The sequence below is a fragment of the Pistacia vera genome, unplaced genomic scaffold (assembly GCF_008641045.1).
Source record: "Pistacia vera cultivar Batoury unplaced genomic scaffold, PisVer_v2 Contig1581, whole genome shotgun sequence".
NCBI lineage: Eukaryota > Viridiplantae > Streptophyta > Magnoliopsida > Sapindales > Anacardiaceae > Pistacia > Pistacia vera.
In genome coordinates this window covers 1-9,575 of record NW_022195665.1, presented here as the reverse complement: position 1 = coordinate 9,575, position 9,575 = coordinate 1, and the positions used below count along the sequence as shown (strand labels likewise).

The window sequence follows — 9,575 nt, the reverse complement described above, 5'->3', positions numbered from 1 at the left end:
TAGTCGTTCGAGTTCAAGTTCAATCACAGTAGAACTCAAAACTCGACTAAAACTTGAATACTCTAATTCTATGGAAGCCCAAATACTCAAATTTGATTGAAACTCGTATTTTCGAACTCGAATAAAACTTGATTATACGAACTCGAATTGGAACTCAAATTCCAATTTCAGGTACTGAGTTCGAGTTCGAAGTCGATTTCTCAGGCTCGAACTCGAATTCGAACTCGGTACTATAGCTCCCGAGTCGAGTTTGATTAACCAGATACTCGACTCAACTCGATTTTACCCCTAATTGTGAGTTATGTTAACACAGGAGCGGAGCTAGCTAGGCAATTGATTTTAAAAGGTCAAAAATGTAAGATTAAACAAATAAAAGGGTCGAAGTTAAAAAAAAAAAAAAGAAATTTCACATATGAAATATATGTTTATACATGACGTTTAAGAATTTTAGCAGGCACATGAAATGTAATTATTTATAAACACTATTAACTCATCTATTTATTGATCCAAAGTGTTAGAAGTTGTATTTCGATATTTCTCCCACATCGCCAATTTATAACCCTTTTTGTTAAAATAATGTTAAAAACTCTTTTACATTTTTCTAATTGAACGACCACAAATTTCTCATAAAAAGTTGTCCGTTTGGCACACTTTTCATTTCCTATCTTATTCCACTATTTTATCTTAAAACTAAAAAATGTATTTGTTTTAATATTTTCCAAATTTAATCATATTCTATCTAATTCAAAAAAATTAGATTATTTTTAACCCCTTAGATTTGTTAATTTAACTAAACACCCTCAACAATAAAAGTTTATAAATTGACAAAAACACCCACACTCACCTACATTTACCAGATTCTGGCCACCACCACCAGAAGGTGGCCAGAATCTACAATAATGACGTACTACCGGATAAATTTGGTCGGTAGTGTACCGATCTAGCTTTTTCTGACCAAATCCACCGTGGATCTGGTCATAGATCTGAACTTTTCCAGTCAGATTCAGCCGATGGTACATCATTACAACAAATTCCAGCCATCTTCTAACAGTGATGGTCCGCTACTGGCAACACGTGGGTGGATGAGAGTGTTTTTGTCAATTTATAAACTTTTATTATTGAGGGTGCTTAATTAAATTAACAAATCTAGGGGGTTAAAATAATCTACATATTTTCAGAAAAAATTATTTAAAAATGTGCAAAAAACTTATCAAAATACTACTCAACTCAACTTTTTCTAAAAAACTATTCTAAAAAGTGCCAAACTGTATGGCTCCGTTTGGTTCACAATTTTGTGTTTTTGGGAAAAGTTTTTTGAAAAAAGTTAAAAAAAAGTTGAATTGGGCGGGTATTACGATGTAGGATTTACAAATTACTAAAATACCTCCTATGTTTTTTTTTTACTAAACACCCCCTATAATAAAACATTAAAAGTTAACAAAAACACCCCCAACCCACCCTCAAATACGGACAGCCAGCCACCATCATCGGAGGATGGCCGGAGTCACCGTATCGGAGTATGACTGGCTGGATCTTACCGGTCGTGCACAGATATAGCGTTTGCCGGCCAGATCCATGGTGGATCTAGCTGGCAAAGGCCAGATCTACGACTAGATCTAACCATTGACGGCCAGATCTGACCGTATTTGCTTGTCAACGATAGCCAACAAACGGTCGTCGTTGATGGTCAATGACGACCGTTTGTTGGCCGTCGTTATCGACTGGTTACAGCCAAAGATCTGGCCATCAACGGCTAGATCTTTGGCCTTAGATCTGGTCGGAAAAGGCTAGATTGACGCACTACCGGCCAAATTCAGTCGATAGTGCGTCATCCTACCAGATTCTGGCTATTTTTCGGCAGTGGTGGTCAGAATCTGGTAAATGTGGATTATTGGGGTGTTTTTACAATTTTTTTAAAAATATTTAGAGATATTTAATTAAATTAACAAATTTAAGGGGTTTAAAAAAATTGAATAATATTATGAGTTTTTTGGTATTTTACTGTTTAACTTTTTTGGGAATCCCAAAAACCAATCAAATGAAGCCAAATATTTTCATGAACCCAACTCAAATAAGCTGTATAGAACGAAGTTTTAAGCTTCGATGTATGGCTAGATAACCCAATAGAAGCCCCTTTATTGGACGGCTATTGAAATGGGTCAATTGTGGATTTTCTTTCTGGCAAAAGGGAAAATATAATATTGCTGATGAGAAATGAGAAAGAAGTCCCAAATGAAATTTCCACATGAAGCACAGTTAAAAGTGAGGGGAGGTTAATTATGATTTACCTATTGTCGTTCATGTAGGCATATATTATTGAGATTTGAGAGGGCACTCAGATCTTCTCTACTTTAGAAAGGGTCATGAAAGGAATGAATGATTTTATAAAAAAAAGGTAACAAGAGGTAATGAATGAACCATGTTAGCATGTTACCCAAAGATGGTAAAAAGTTTGAAAAGAAGAAGGGCCCATCGCTTTCAGAAACCTAACACTAGAAAAGGGATCTGGATCTAGAGCTCAAATAGTAAGTAATAAGATACAAGGCAAAATATAATGATTAGTTTTGCCTCAATTCAAATGATCTTTTAGCTTTTATGTTGTCACCATTCTCTTTTCTCTTCTTCTCTCTGCCCATCAGAAAGACCAGAGGGAAAAAATAGGTCATTAGTCAGTTCATCAGTATGTTGGAGACAAGGCAAAGGTATTGAGCTTTTCAATGCCCACTTGTGAACATCATCATTTTCTGATTCAAGTCACCACTCCTCTTTTATTATTCTACTAAAAAATTCAAACGTGAAACTATCTTTGGGTGATCGAGTGAGGTTTTAAGTTCGAATCTTTCCTCGATTGTTAATAGGAGTAACCATTAGAATTTTTACTTGACCGATAATTTTAGGGTTTTTCGAGGATTAATTGAACAAAGTTCCATGTGACATGTCCAACAAATATCAATATCTAATTGGGTTTGTCTCTCTTTCAACACATCATTTAGTAGATGAGTAATAAGGGTTGGGACAGTTGTCGAATAGAGGGAGCCTCTCAGGTAGGGCTACCATTTTGCAGCACAGAAAATAATTGAAAATTAGGTGTAGTCATTAATTATTCCAATGTTAGTGTAGGAATCTTTTGCCTGATTATGCCATGTTGAAACTCTTACGCATACATAGAAGAAGATGGATCATCAATTTAACTAAGTTCTACTGTTAATTTAATGGTTGATATTCTTGGTGGGTTTTGCGCAGAATAAGCAGTGCAGAGAGAAGCAGTGTAGAGATATAATTTTTGCAGAAACAAAGATTTGAGTGTCAACCGGCAAACTGAGGAAGATGATCACTCACTTTTATTTTATCCCACTTTGTCCTGCGCAAAAGGAGAAAAAATATGGAAGAGAAGATTGAAATTAAGTGCTTTCATGGGCGGCTGCTTTTTGTTTTTTGGTTTCTCTGACCTCATCCCATGACATTTATGAGGAGAAGTAGAAATTAAACACAGTGAGGGTAAAAAAAATAAAGAGAGAGAGAGAGAGAGAGCTCCAATAATACAGTGGAAATACTATGGCTATACAGAATAAGAGCAGTCACGAGGGGAAAGTCTAACTCTTTACGCACAGATCTGAAAGAATATTTATTTCTTTTGCCTATTTTCTCAGAAAACAACATAAAAAACAACGAAACTGAAACCTGCAACAGCATATTTCTGCACACCTCACATAATAACAATTGAAATTGATGGTCTTAACAGAATATGAAATAGTGTTTTCACTGTCAAATACATAAAGAAAACAAAACAAAACAAACTATACACACAAACACAGAGACTTTTTATTACAATTGCTTCAAGTAGAACTGTAGAAGTAGTACTCTTTTACAGAACTCTCATCTCAAACTCATGATACAATATCTACATATTATGGGATAAAAACCTAAACCCCACATTGCAAAAATGGTGTTTAATTGAAGAATTTTATACTTATGAAGAAAGATCGTATGCTACTTTTGCTTCGAACAGCTCAGGAGGGATAGACAAGGAAGGAGAAGATGAGTTGGGCGGAACCGGGGAGAAACGATGATCAAACTCTATATCAGAAAATTCTGCTATAGAATTTGTTAAAAAACAAAAACAAAAATAAAAATTCACAAAATGGGGTCTTACAAGGTCAAGAAAAGGTCTTACAAGGTCAAGAAGACTTTAAAAGTAGAAACAAATTAAGAAAAGAAAGAAATTAAAAACAAAGTAAAAATGAAGAAGAAGAGGATAGTTGAAAAAGCTCAGGTAGGATAGCACCAAATTAAGATGAAGATGAAGATGAAGTAGTCGTTGCCTCCATTACAAACCAATTACTCTTATTGTAATCTTCCATGGAGTCTTCACCTTCACCTTCGCCCTTCTGCATGATGGTCTTGGCTTCAACATCACCTGCATGGACAACATCATAATTAATATTAAACTTTACATAAATTATTGTACTAAAATTCCAATTCAGACATATATATCTTATTCATACCTTGAAGAAACTTGTGTCTTGATTTCATCTGTATGATCTCTTTCTCTCTCTCTCTCTCTCTCTCTCTCAGTGCAGAGTTGTGTGGGAGAGAGAAAAGAGAAAGAATAATAAGAAGAGAAGAAAGTAAGTGTGATGTAAGGGAAATGTGTGCAGGGAAGGTACATTATAAAGAGGGAGTTCGATGGAGATTTTGTACACCCAACTGGGCCTTCATGGACCTGTCATTGTCAGGTTTAACAGGCCCATAAAGAATGTAAAAAACGGTCACTGTATATGGGCCTGCCCGGCCGACCAAAGGCAAGGGACGGGCAGCATTTAATTTATGAGGAGGTGGAAAAGATATTTATGAAGGGAGGTAAATGATAATTTTCAAACTATAGGGGTACACTAAATTACTGATATAAAAAATTTACCCCCTCAGGTTTGATTTAATTACATATCCCTTCAATGTTTTTTAAATAACAAAAATCCCCTTAATCCTTCCAATCTTTTTGGCACAATACCACACTTATACCCCAATCTCACAAACTTTCTCTCACAATCCCGATGTGGAAACTCGCAATTGATTTCTGATGAATTTTCCCGTATACCCAATTGCGAGTTGCCACATCATGATTGTGAGAAAAAGTTTGTAAGATTGGGGTGTGAGTCAATCTTTATTGATTTTTTGTCCAAGTGGCAGCTTTTGGTCCATCGAAATTGATGATATGCTAATGTGATTTCAAGAGTTCCCATGTGTATGAATCACATATATTATAATTTTCAAATAACTAAGATGTTTTATACTTCAAAGGGCAATACTAGACTTACAATATAATTTCACAAACTTTCTTTCACAACCCCGATGTGATAGCTCGCAATTGGTCAATTCGCAATAGACTCGCTTGGTTAATTGCAAGCTATCACATCGGGATTATGAGAAAAAAGTATGTAAAATTGTGTTATCAGCCAATCTTTATTGTACTTAAAAATACTAATTTTGTACATAAAAACGAACATTGTGTGCATATAAACTTCCAAACCCTAAAAGTTAAACATTAAATTCTAATTTTATTAGCCGAATAAAGGTTGGTTACAGTTAAGGAGCCAGGGCCAGGCATAATCTTGTATTGTACAAGGATTTCTTCTCAAGACTTGCAAGTAAATACAAAGCCAGCTAATTCATGATTAGAATTAATTAATTAATTAATTAAAATTTTAATTTGCACAATGAGCTAAATGCTGAATGCTAAATCCAATTCTTGACTCATTAGAAAATGTATTGTATTGTATTAATTGACCTTATTGAAAGCTAGAGTCGGTCCAATTAAATATTATTTTCTATAATGTATAGAGCACTAGAATGGGGAAATGGGATTTCTAGGTAATTGCAATACAATGCTTAAATTAAGTGGATTTGAATTCTCCTTTGTTAAGGCCATTGCCATCACAGTCTCCTAAGATAATGGTCAAAATATTGAGAAAAATAATCTCACCTTCCCCAACTCCTTGGCCTGCGTTCTTTGTAATATTCTACTACAACTTTGTATTAATTTAACATGCTTTGACTCCTCTCCTCTCCAGAACCCACCACCAACATAGATCCTCACGAGGGTTCATGAACAACACAACACAAATCTCTCTGTTTGTTCATGAATCATTGATAAAATTTAGACAAAAACCTGAAAGGGTGTTGAATGATTGGGTAAAGTTGAGTTTGTGTCAAACAAAATTGAGCACACAATTGCAGATTTAGCAAATACATGAAGCAGCTGGGTTAGGTGCAGTGCAGGCGTGTAAGAAGGGTTGACCTGTTCTTGAATGAGTCCCAGTAATGTGTTAAGAGAGTGATGATTGATGAAAATAATACAGCTAGGTTTCCATTATTCTCTGAAACTTCACTGAACACACCTGACAAAATAACCAGTGGTGGACCAAGATTTTTGCCCGGGGGTCTCAGTGATTTTGTTATTGTTTGTCAAACAACTAGTAAAAAATTTTAAAAAAATCATTAAACCGTAAGCAAATAAAATAATATAATATCAATAATCTGAAAGAAAATAATACAACAATACAATACTTTACCACTTGAATAAATCTATGAGAAGCAAAACCTTGAGCAAATTATGTTGAAAATAACATTCAATTCACGAGGAAACACAAGAAAATTTTTACGTGAAAAAACCTTTAAAAAAAATAAGCATGATTCAACCCTAAAATAAACTAAAATGAAATGAGTAATACACATACCTAAAACTGAGAAAACAGAAAACGAAGCTAATTATGACACCTTGATGAGTGAAAACTTAAACAATTTTAGTCTTCAAAAGTTTTAAGAACGAATAACATAGAGAAAGTGAGAGAGAATAGGAAAATAAGGATTTTTAAAGATGAAATCATATAAAAAAGATGCACGTAGAAATGAGTGGAGAGAGTTTTAAATTTTTAATATGATGTAGGCGTGAAACATATATATTAATAGCAAGTTTTTTTATGAGTTTGGATATATGTATAATATTTTTTATTTTTTAAAAATCTGAAAATAGACCGATATATATAAGCTTATATAACAATTTTTTCAAAAAATGTGAGAGGCTTGGTCCGCCTCTGCAAATAATACGCCATTACTATTCATTCACCACTCTTTTCATGAATAATGTTATATTTATATCACTCTTATACACCATATTTATTACATTATGATGTGACATATGCCACAATCATATAAATTTTTAATTATTTTAAATTTTTAATATTATAATATAATTTTTATGGTTGTGGTATATATCACATCATAATGTAATGAAAAAGGTGTAAAAGAGTGTGTAAATGTAATATTATTCTCTTTTTTATCTACCAGGGTCACTGTTTTCTGCCCTTTTATTCCCATCTCATGCCCATACTGTACATTTGGGAATAATCATAATATCACATTTATATATATATATGACACATGACTATGCATTATATATATATATATATAGGACCACGACATGGGGAATATCAAAATATAAGTTAGTAAAATTATGTTGTTTTGTGGATTCATTTTGTATATAGTAGAAATTCGGTTTATTAATTCATATGAATGAATATTCTTTTATGTACCACCTTTATGTAGTTCAAATGGTAGGACGAGTCTTGAGATATGTGGTTAAAGTGTATGGTCTCAAGTTCAAATCATTTTGGTTTTAAAGATTTAAGCATGTGATTATGACGGTGAGATACCATGCTAGTCACTTACAGAGATCAGTCGAAGTGTACACAAACTGTTAATGGATATATTGACTGCACAAAACCATTTAATGATTTAGCAGATAAGAGAACAAGGATTAACCACACAAAAAACGAAGGCAAATCGTTACTCATTTACAATACTAAAAGAGTTACTGAGAGTAATATTTAATAGCAAGATGGGTTGTCCCCCGTGATCACCTACTTATCTCTCAAGATTTAAGCAGGTGATCATGCCGGTGGGATACTATACTATAGTTGAGGTGTGCGTAAATTTGTCTAGATCATTCCTAAATTGATAAGCTATGTGTGATCATTTACACTAAAATAGCACAAAACGTTTCGTAATTTAGCTAAGAAGAGAACAAGGATTAACCATAAAAAAAACGAAGGCAAATTGTTACTCATTTACAGTATTGAAAAAGTTACCGAGAATAACATTCATCAATTTTCAAGAAAACGTCTCTATTAAAGTGCCATTGAATAGCAGCAAGATGGGTTGTCTACAACCCATGATAGAGCAAATTGTTTGGCCTCAAAATAGAAGAAACATTTGACGTGACTTAAAATATGAACCATTTTTTGTTACAAGGAATCCCTTCAATACTAGTAGACAACCACTAGTTGAAGATGATAAAAAACATGGAGCCACTATCCATGAGACAGGCTTAGAATGTTAAATTTGGTCATAACCATAACAGGAAACCAATAATGCATAAAGTCGGAATAGAATAATTTAACCATATTGTAAATTCATTAACGTAAAAACTTGGTATCTCGAAACCCCTTTCGATGTCTTTCCATCCATTATCAAAGTGTCCAAAGTTGGAGGCGTTTTGGTGTGTTTAAGAGAGGCCCATTTGGGCCTAGAAACATACAAAACCTGCAAAGATTCTCGCTGGGAGCAAAATTTGAATTCTGGTTTCATGGTCCAACTACAATCTCCAGGTAAAGTGGCGACAACCCATTAATTTTTTACCATTTTGTTAGTGGATTTTTTTTTTAAAAAATATATGATCAGAGTGTTCGAATCAGTTTACGTATATTTTAACTAATTTTTCATGACTCTGAAACTACCGACCGTATAAGAGTTCTAATGACTATCACTATTAACAATCAAAGAGGAACTCGATCTCATGACTTTTTAATAATACATCTAAGAATCTCTATCAACCCATTCGGTTACTTAGAGATAGTTAATTTTGGTAGTAGCAGAAAATGCTGACCCTATATGTTTTTATCATTTTACCCTAAACCCTAAACATGAAGAAGAATAAAAAATAAATTATAAAATGGCAACAACCCATTAATTTTTTTCCATACTTTTTACCATTTTGTTAGTGGAATTTTTTTTTTAATTTATGATCGGGGTGTCCGAGCCAGTTTACGCGTACTTTAACTAATTCATCGGAACCCTAATACTACCTACCGGATAAAAGCTCTAATGGCTATCACTATTAACAATCGAGGAGAGGCTCGATCTCAAGACCTCTTAATAATACACCTAAGAGTCTCTATCAAACCACTCAACTACTTAGAGGTAGCTAATTCTGTTAGTGGTTTAGCAACAGGAAATGTTGACTATATGTTTTTACCTTTTTACCCTAAACCCTAAACATGAAGAAGAATAAAAAATAAATTATAAAAGGCCCACAATCTCTCATTTGCAGATTGATTGTGACTTGTCATTGTAATTAGGGCTACCTTACATATACACATCCTTTGTGGTAACAAACAATGCCGTTTGCCTTTTGAAGTAATTCATGATTGGGCTGGACCACCAAATACATTTGTTCTTGGACCACAAGATCATGTCCAACTAAGAATTATTACAACTTTAGAATAATGTTTGATATTTAA

General features: G+C 33.7%; 1 long non-coding RNA gene across 1 annotated transcript; it reads right to left on the bottom strand.

The window, feature by feature from the left end:
* Positions 1-3,711: 3,711 nt before the first annotated feature.
* On the bottom strand, positions 3,712-4,563 carry LOC116124995. The gene is made up of 2 exons (XR_004127278.1): positions 4,506-4,563; positions 3,712-4,417 (listed from the first exon to the last, which is right to left on the bottom strand). It is a non-coding gene; the product is annotated as an uncharacterized LOC116124995 (long non-coding RNA).
* Positions 4,564-9,575: the final 5,012 nt, after the last annotated feature.